Consider the following 9,428-nt stretch of genomic DNA (forward strand, 5'->3'; position numbering starts at 1 on the left):
TGCTAGGGGAGAGGACCTTAAAGCGATTGTGTATTTCTAAACAATCAGAGCGAACCCTGGGCCTCCTACTTCTTTGAGTCACGTTTCTCCATATATCTGGCTCCTGTGTTGGTGAACTAGCCTCCTTCTCAGGGGAGTCCCCTGTCTCCTCCTTGGTGGAGACGGTGTGCTCTGTTGCTTCCAAGAAGAGCTCCAGCTCTCTAATTCTTTGGAGCGTAGCTACACGTTCCTCCAGTTGCTGGACTTTGTCTTCTAAGAGGGCAATCGACATGCAGTTGCTGCAGGTAAAGCTGCCTGCAACCTTTGGCAAGATGGCAAACATTGCGCAGGAACCGCAGGCGACTGCAGCTGTTCCCTCACCCTCCATCTTGAGAACGTGTCATTGGGGGTGGCTACAGCGGTCCTCCATCATAAAAAGCGTGAAGAAAGCGTGAAGTTCGCACATTGCAGCCAAGCATAAACGCAAGTGGGGGGTTGAAGCAGGGCCAGTGAGGGGCGTGACCTGGGGAGAACCCAGATGGCCCTGCAGAGGCTTGAAGGGCTGCATTCTGGCCCCCAGGGCTGAGGTTCCCATCCACTCAACATGTATAGTGAGAGTTTGCATCTAGTGAAATTGGGGCTGCCATGTGATTAAAGAAAGCAAACTCGGTCTAATAGATTTTGATTAAATTTGCAAATGAATAAAACCAAATACTTAAGAATAGCACATTTCCTTTGTTTTCAAATGATACAGGCATATGTTGCAGCAAGAATAACAAAAGAGGCATTTGCTCTGCAAGAGGGAAATTTTGGGTTGTTTTTTTCTAAGATTGCAATTGCCACATCTCCAGTTTTCTAAGTGCAGGTACTGAAAGCCCCAGATTAGAGGGCCAATGGTGGCTAGAGTGTGAGACTAAGACTGAGGATGCTCAGATCCCCTCAGCCCTGAACCTCACAGGGTGAAGTTAGGACAATCTCTCAGCCTTATGCATCTTATAGGCTGGTGATTTTATTTAAGGGTAAAGTACTGGCTTCACTATGGCAAAAATCTTGTAAATCTAAATGATTAGTTGTGCTATTGAAATTGTGCTATTAGTGGCTTTTAGTTAGGGAGGTCAGTTAATACGGACTATGTCAAATGCTGTTTATAGAAATTCTGAGTTTTACGTCAGTAGTCCTAATATTTATGCAATAAAGCATTTACATCTCTTTATCAAAGGGTTTTGAAGCTGAGCAAATGGTTTTGTATTGTAGATGTAGATCAAAGATAACCTTCCAAAACTGTTTGAAATTGCACACATTATCTCTTTATCTTGAGAAGTATTTAGCAAGTTTTTTTGCGAAAACACTTAGATTAGTGCTTAATAGCTGTACTGTGTGTTGGCCAGATCCAATGCACTTTACAAAGTCAAGGTCAGATGTAAACACGCTATTTCAGAGTCATCAAATACAATCTTGCAATTTCTACATCATAACATTTTTAGTAAACTTTCTTACTCCGTTGTCTGTGTGCGTCTGTGTATGTTGGTTAATTTGGTTTCCATCTCTACAAGCTATTTTCAATTACTAATTTTTCAAGGCACATGGCAAGTAAATTAAACTCATGTCTACTCTTAAGTGCAAAACATTTATCATCTATTAGATTCTGTTAAAATAGAATCCAACGGAGTTATTGTAAGAAGCAACTTACTAACTCTTAAGACTTGCTTCCACCCTTCTTGGTAAGTTTGATTCTGTTCATTAGGGTTGGAATAGGAAAAAAAAGGGTTCTGTCCAATGCTAGTCCTACTCGGAGTAGTAACTTGGAGAAGTGGTGGACTTTGGGCTTTCAAATTTCAGCAGTGCCCTGTGCAAAACCAAAATTCGGTTCCCCCACCTCACCTTCTGTTCTAAGTCCTTGTTGTAGCTCCCCCTGTGGCACCCTGTGGGTGAACTGGTCACGCTCCTCTAAATCTCCCTTTGCTTAGTGCAGGGCTTTCATCGTGGCTGCCCCCATTCTGTTAAATAGCATTCCTGTCGAGATACAGGAGGAGCCCACTGTCAACACTTTCTGGAAACAACGGAAGACATTTTTGATCTTCCCAGCCGGATCAATGGATTTCTGCCATGGGTGTCTTATTTTGGGTGGTTGTGTTTTGGTTTTGTTTTCAAATATATCTGCTGTTTTCAGTGTTGCTTTTAACTGAGTTCTTTTATTGTACATCACCTTGAGATTTGTGTGAGGAAGGCAATCAATAAACTAATAAAATAACTATCACCCTCTTGGCATTATAAATTAGCAGGCTGGAAATGACTAAACTGGAGCATGTAACCTTCTGCAATAGTAAGGAGTGGGCCTCTTGCAATGAGCTAGATTTGGGGGTGCCCTCAAATGCGTACCTCTTTTTGACTGTAACATGTTTCAAAGGAATGATACTCCATACTGTATTGTCCCAATTCCTCTCTTCTATAATCTGTTGCATCTCAGATTACAGAAATGTGCTGTGTGCAGAATGTTTTGTTTAATCGTCCAATCCTGTGAGTTCCACAAGAATAGCAAAACTCACCCATGTCAAATACATCTGTGCTAAAAGCAAAGACTGGTTTGCTTTCACCCCCTGCACATGCCAACTTCCCTAAAGGCTAAACTGTTATACCTATGAGAGGGCATGCAAGTGGGCATAAACTGAATTTTCAGTGCAACTTTTTTTAATGGAAGAACGTCTCTGAAGAAATTATAGTCGGCATGTTTTAGCAGCCATACTCTTAGGTGCTCTTTATATTGGGCTGCAATCCTAAACACGCTTCTGGAGAGTAAATCCCATTAAACTCTGGGATTTTCTTCTGAGTAAGTATTCTTAGGGTTGCATGGTTAAAGTCATTTTGTGAACAATCTTGCTTTCAATTAATTTTTTGTGATGTCTGCTTAGGTTTTAAAATTTAAAAATCTGCCTCTGGATTTTTGCTCTTTGTCAAAGTGGTCACATCCACACCATATATTTAAAGCACTTTTAAGGCACATAGCTCCCTGTAAAGAATTCCAGGAACTTTAGTTCTCTAAGGGTGCTGGGAATTTTAGGAAGAGGCAACAATTTCCAAGATTCTTTGTGGTGGGAACAATGGCTTGTATTATAAATGTGCTTGAAATGTATGGTGTGTATGTGACCAGTGTATTTTTTTTATTTCCTTCAATGTAGATTTAACCACAGCTTTAACAAAACTGAAAATTAAAAATAATTCTAGAAGCATTACATAAAATGGCTATGAAAACCCCCTCGTAGTGTGTACCGATAAACTTTTCTTTGTGAGTTAACAAGGCACCCTAAAGGAATAAATGTTTTCATTTTCATGTAAAAACCTGCCTGCAGACCTTGAAGTAATTGCTCAAAATGGCATGTAGCCTAACCCCAGCTGTTTACTTGGAGGCAAGTCCCACTGATTTCATTAGGACTTACCTGTAAACATCCATAGAACTGTGGCATCAGAAAGCAGCAATATTACTGGTAGGACAATTAAGAAACCAAGCTACGGTACTTTTTAAAACAAAAGTTATGTGAAAGTTTTGCCGTGGAGATGCATATGCAAAGAACTCACATGAAAGGTTTGGGGAAAGCTGCCCGCCCCTCCAACAATACTCAGGATCCCATGCAAAGCAGCCTGGATTGACATTAGAATGCAGAGTCTTTTCCGAAAGAACAAAAGAAGCTGCCTTGTACCAAGTCAGACAATTGGTTCTCCTGGTATTGTCTACACTGACTGGCAGCAGTTCTCCAGGGTATTTAGAAAGGGAGTCTTTCCCCAGCCTTACATGGAGATTCTGGGGATTGAACCTGGCACCTTTTGCATGCAAAGCAGATGCTCTACCACTGAGCTATGCACTTTTCATTGTGCAGAAAGTCCAGGCACAACAGTTGGTGCTTCAGCTGCAGCTGATGATACCTTTTGCACTGAGTACACAGGATTAGGCTGTCAGACATTATTTCTTCCAGCCCCAAATAAACGGTTGCATCTCTCTGCCAGCTTTTCTGCCTGTTTACATTATTTTATTGAAATAGTACCTCAAATGTTTTCCTTGGATAATCTTGCCTGAAGAAGTATTTTGCAAACTGTGAAGAGTTCAGCTTTTAAAACAAATTTAGGCTGCCACCTCCTATGCACATGGTTATAAGGAAGAGCAAACAGTGGCACGTGCTTCCACATAAACATGTATAGAATTACCGGGGATGGGGAAACAATGGCTCTCCAGCTGTGGACTCCCCAGCCAGAAGAGCCAATGGTCAAAGACAATGGGATCTGTAGTCCAACAATAGCTGTAGTAGTATAGGTTTCATATCCTTGGATTATACTATAAGGCAAAATTCTGCCCTCCTGTTGCAATAGCTCCAAATCTTGTTGGTCACCAACTCCCATCAAGCCGCAGGCAGTGGGATCATTATGGGAGCTGAATTCTAACAACAGCTTTTCTAACACTCATCCACAGAGATTTCGTGCCCTAATTTAAAATGATGGACCCTTGGTTTGATCTATTGTTTATTTAAAGGTTCAGAACATTAATATGCTCTTACGCACTCTTTTTTAAATAATTTGTTGCTTCAGCTTTCTTCATTGTATAATGCGAACTACAGGCAATACTGCCAGGTTTTAGTTTCACATTGCCAGGCTTTCAAAGATAAGCTATTGTAGAGTTTCCTATCGTGAACTTTGTCCTTACTAATGGAAGAACTCTTATCTCAGCTGATAGCAGGGAACTGGCCTATGGTGTTTGTTTTGCTTTAGATCTTATTTTCTTCCTTGCATGAACCATTAAAAACAACTCTTTAAGATGACACACACACCTCTATATTTTCTGACTTTAGCACTGCACCCATTATTAGCAGTCGGAAGAAATTGTGGAAGGTTTGGCAAAAACAGCACAGACGCTGAGGTCCTGAGTGCTCTGCAGTGTTTCCACTTGTGTATTTACACACCTGTCCCTAGGTATTAGATAGCATTATGATGTGTTCTAGTTTCTCCATGTGCACAGAACATTTGTCATTAAAGCAAGCATGCAACTGCTGTTTTTCTCACTAGAATTAATAAACTCTTTCTGTAATCTGATCAATATATCTAACTGATTAGATTAAAGCAGGCATTTATTAACTTTAGAGGGAGGGAGGGGGAAAACCACTTGAATGCTTGCTTCACGATTCAAAAACTCAATATGGTTTATTACAAATACACATCTAAAGCGCCTGTTGCCAATTAGTGATTAGGGCTAATATTTATGTTCTCTTTATTACTGAATGTGATCAGGGGGTGGGGGTGGGGGTGGGTTGGTCCTGATTCCTCACTTTCTTGCCTTAGCACACTAAATGAATGCTATTTTAGGGGATTGTTACTTGAGTCAATAAATTATGGCTCCCCATTTTCATGAGTGAGATATTCCAGGGCTACTGCAGTGGGTTTTGGTTTCCTTTAGATGAGAGTGTGCAGTGGACAATTAAAGCATTTTGGTAATATTTGTTTCATTTACCAGTATGTCTCATTCTGAGCTCCCACTTGTCATAACTACTTTTTGTTGGATTCCATGTGGTTTGGTGCCCATGGCGCTTAATCCAGGGAGACCAACAGTATGTGATGGTACAGCCAATGACAGTTAGAGCTACCCCATAACTGGTTGTAAGAAAGGGAGGCAGGAGGGGGCTGGCTAAAATGCAGACTGAGGTCGGTGGCGCAGCATCCTGCTTGCACCAGCCACCACTGTGGGATATAAATTCTGAACTGAAAACTTATCCTGGTCCCCATGCCAGTGTCTGCAAAAGGAAAGCACATGAAACTGAACATGAAATCTTCCCTTGTGCAGAGGTGACAGGGCATGTGAGTTCAGGGCTGGGGCTAGCTTCTGTGCCTGCTGCTCAGGTGGATGGACCTAACTTCTGAATAATCGTCGTCTTTTCAAAATTAGTCTTTATTAAGTATTTTCTTGTGGTCCAAAAAATAATAATAATCTAATAAACAAGGAAAAGTACCTATAGTGTCTCCATATTCAATTCACAGAGTCTTTTTCACAATTCATTTGCTTTCAGTATGGGACCCTGATGTCCTAGACCATGGGTAGGCAAACTAAGGCCCGGGGCTGGATCCGGCCCAATCGCCTTCTAAATCTGGTCCGTGGACAGTCTGGGAATCAGCGTATTTTTACATGAGTAGAATGTGTCCTTTTATTTAAAATGCATCTCTGGGTTATTTGTGGGGCATAGGAATTCGTCCCCCTCCCCCCAAAAAAAATATAGTCCGGTCCCCTACAAGGTCTGAGGGACAGTGAACCAGCCCCCTGCTTTAAAAATTTGCTGACCCCCTATCTTAGACACCATGTGGTTGGAGGGGGGAAAAGGAGAGAGGGAGGGGGAGAGAGAGAGTGGGAATAACGATCTTACATTCTACTGAATAGTCTTTTTTATATTCTTACTGGCTAGACTAAATGACTTAAGCATGTCCTACTTTCTAGGTCCTCTGCTCTTTGGAGTACATCTTGTGGTATGTCTGTGATAAAGCCAATCCCCACCCATGAGGGGCTACCATCTCTTGTTGATGCTTCAAACTTCCCTTCAGGAACAAGGAACGAGGCCGTTATAATTGGGGAACAAAGCAACTGGGTGTACTACAATAAGCCTCTTACATTGATTGCCATTGGACTCCTAGTCTTTCTTAGTGGGATTGGCCTTTCTGCCTTGCACTTGGTCCACACTGTAGATGTGCCATCTGCCCTGGGGCCTGTTTGTCTTTCCATTGGACTCATGTTCTTCGTTACAGGAATGGTGTGGCTACCCATTATTAAGCACGCCCTGAGATATGATGGACTTTTAACAGGAAGCCCTACAGACTTCAGCGCTTGAGATCCATCCTTTTTAAAGTGATATCCTTTTTTTATTTTTAAGCTTTTTTAATTGCTTTATTGAACTTAAAAAAATATAACACAAATCATAGTTATCCATAATAAAAAAATAAACAACAAAAAATTATCAATATCTGTTACACGTTATCACAGTCTTCTTTTGGTTCCAGTGACTTCCCGCCAATTCCATATAACTTTAATTATGTATTTATCCAGCGCACTATTCATCTCGGTTTATAATAATTACTTTTCAAAGATAATGTACTTTCTTTAACTTATTCAGTGAATTACAGAAGCTATTCAAAGGCTGCCATAGACTTCATATTATTACAATCCTTAATGTAATTTTTAAACAAACCCCATTTATTAAAAAAATACTTAAAGTGATATCCTGCTTGCAAAGATAGTTTTCCCACTATCTTTGGTTTAACAGACATTTGTCCCAAAGGATTTTGCTTTTTCCTATAAATATTGTTGTCTTCTCCTTTGCATAAAGGAAACATGCTCACCACTTTCCGTTGTTTGTAAATAAAAGTAGTGCAGTTGTGCACAGAATTTTTCTAATGGGCCAACATGACTACCTTAATTTTTTGCCTCTTGATAAATTTTGCAACTCTAGCAGATATAAACCACCAGGAGGAACGGTCCTCCTCCAAGGAGGAACCAAACAATGCTTCTGCCAAAAGGCCTGGAGAGAGCTTTTTATATTTCTCCTCCTAAAGTGCATTAGGGGTCCACTTAATTTTATGAACATTTTTATTGGCAGTGGTGATAGGAAAAAATAGTAGAGAAGGAAGAGGTCTTATGCCACGTATCGTATTTACTCAAATCTAACACTCACCTTTTTTTGGCCAAATTACATTGCAAAAATTAAGGTGCACATTTGATTCAATAGTGCTTTAGACTCAAGTAAAGACGGTAAAAAAAATTCCTCTGGCAGATTTCCTGTGCCTTTTAAAGATGAAGTTCAAGTGACTAAGCTTTGGCTTGTACAAATTAGCACCCCCACTGTGTTTCAAGTCATGTCTGATGTTGCTGTACATACCATTACCCCGGCGCTGCCACCCCAACTCCTATTCAACAAAGCCATCATCTGCTCATGTGCTGTCACCTGTGTGAGTTGAACAGATGTCTGAAATATACACATCATAGCTTAACCATAGCTTATGTTTTCAAATTGGATGGAAGCTGGTCTGAGGGAAAATGCATCAAGCAGCAGTATTTATCAAGAAACTACAGGGTACATCTGGATTGTGGATAATATCATGTGTACTCAGCTCTAAAAGGTGAGAGCACACTGGAGCTGAAGCAAACAGTAATGTATACAGAGTCTCAGTTTCCACATTTGTTCACTTAACTACTGCAATAAATCTATTTTTAAAGAGCCACTAGATTCTTTGTTATTTTTGTTGGATTAACACAGCTAACCTGCACAAAATATGCTTTCCCCCACCACTGCAACAGCTGATGGAAAAAAGTGTTCTTACCCTTGGGTGTTTTCTTCATGGAACACTAATTCTGATTTTGAAATGGATTTTAACAAACTAAACTTCGTTAGGTTGCTTTGAAATACGCTTGGCATGGTACACACCACATAAACAGCTTTCCAAGGGATGAAATGTTTTAAGAACAGTAACCGGGAATTCAACAGAATAGCTGCAGCTTTATACAAAAATTGAGAGGCTTCACTGTGGCTTACTCTTGAACACAGTGATTCTTACTTCTGAGTAAATATGCATAGATGTTAATACTGCAAGTCCTTCCCTGGTAATATAAGGATTATCTCACTTCTTTTTCCAAAGCACAAGGTTATTTACCAACAACCTGGTATAAAGAACTAGTCCTAAAATAAACTGCAAGAGTCATTCGCAATGATGATATCCAAAACTGGCCAGAATGCAACTCACAGAATCATAGAGTTGGGAGGGTCATCTAGTCCAACCCCCGTGTCAGTGCCGGATTTACATATAAACTAAACATATAAGCTATAGTTTAGGGCCCCACTCTCTTGGGGCCCCAAAAAAATTTAAAGGAAAAACAACCTGGATGTACATTTCCAAAATATAAGATAAAAAATAAAACCTACATACAGCAACAGTGTTTTGTGTTGTGTAGACTCCTATGATCTAAGCAATGGGCCCTGCCTGCTAGCCTGCTCCCTAAAATATCACTGATTTGCTCATTTCTGTATATAGGATGCCTACATTCTGCATGTACAAAGGGCTTTAGATACCTATTAGGTCCATAAATTACCATATAGCATATATTCAACACAAAAAAAACAACGACAATTTGTTGTTGACAAAGGACAGCTGGACATATAAAGGGCCCCATTACCTTCAGTAACTCAGGGCTTCATCAAACCTAAACCCGGCCCTGCCCCGTGTCATGCTCAGTCCCACAACCCTTGAGACCACGAGTCTCATATTCCACCGACGGAGCTATCCCTGGGGTGCGTTTTGCACAAACACACCCGAGTGCGCTGCTCTCTCCCCTTTGGGTTGGGAAGGAAAAGTGATGGGGAACCGCCTGAGGCGTCTGGGAAGCAGAGTCCACGAGGGGACACCTGTCGGGGCGGCGGTGGGAGGGACGCGCG

Source organism: Podarcis cretensis (genome assembly GCF_951804945.1).
Source record: "Podarcis cretensis genome assembly, chromosome: 14".
In the NCBI taxonomy this organism is placed as follows: Eukaryota; Metazoa; Chordata; class Lepidosauria; order Squamata; family Lacertidae; genus Podarcis; species Podarcis cretensis.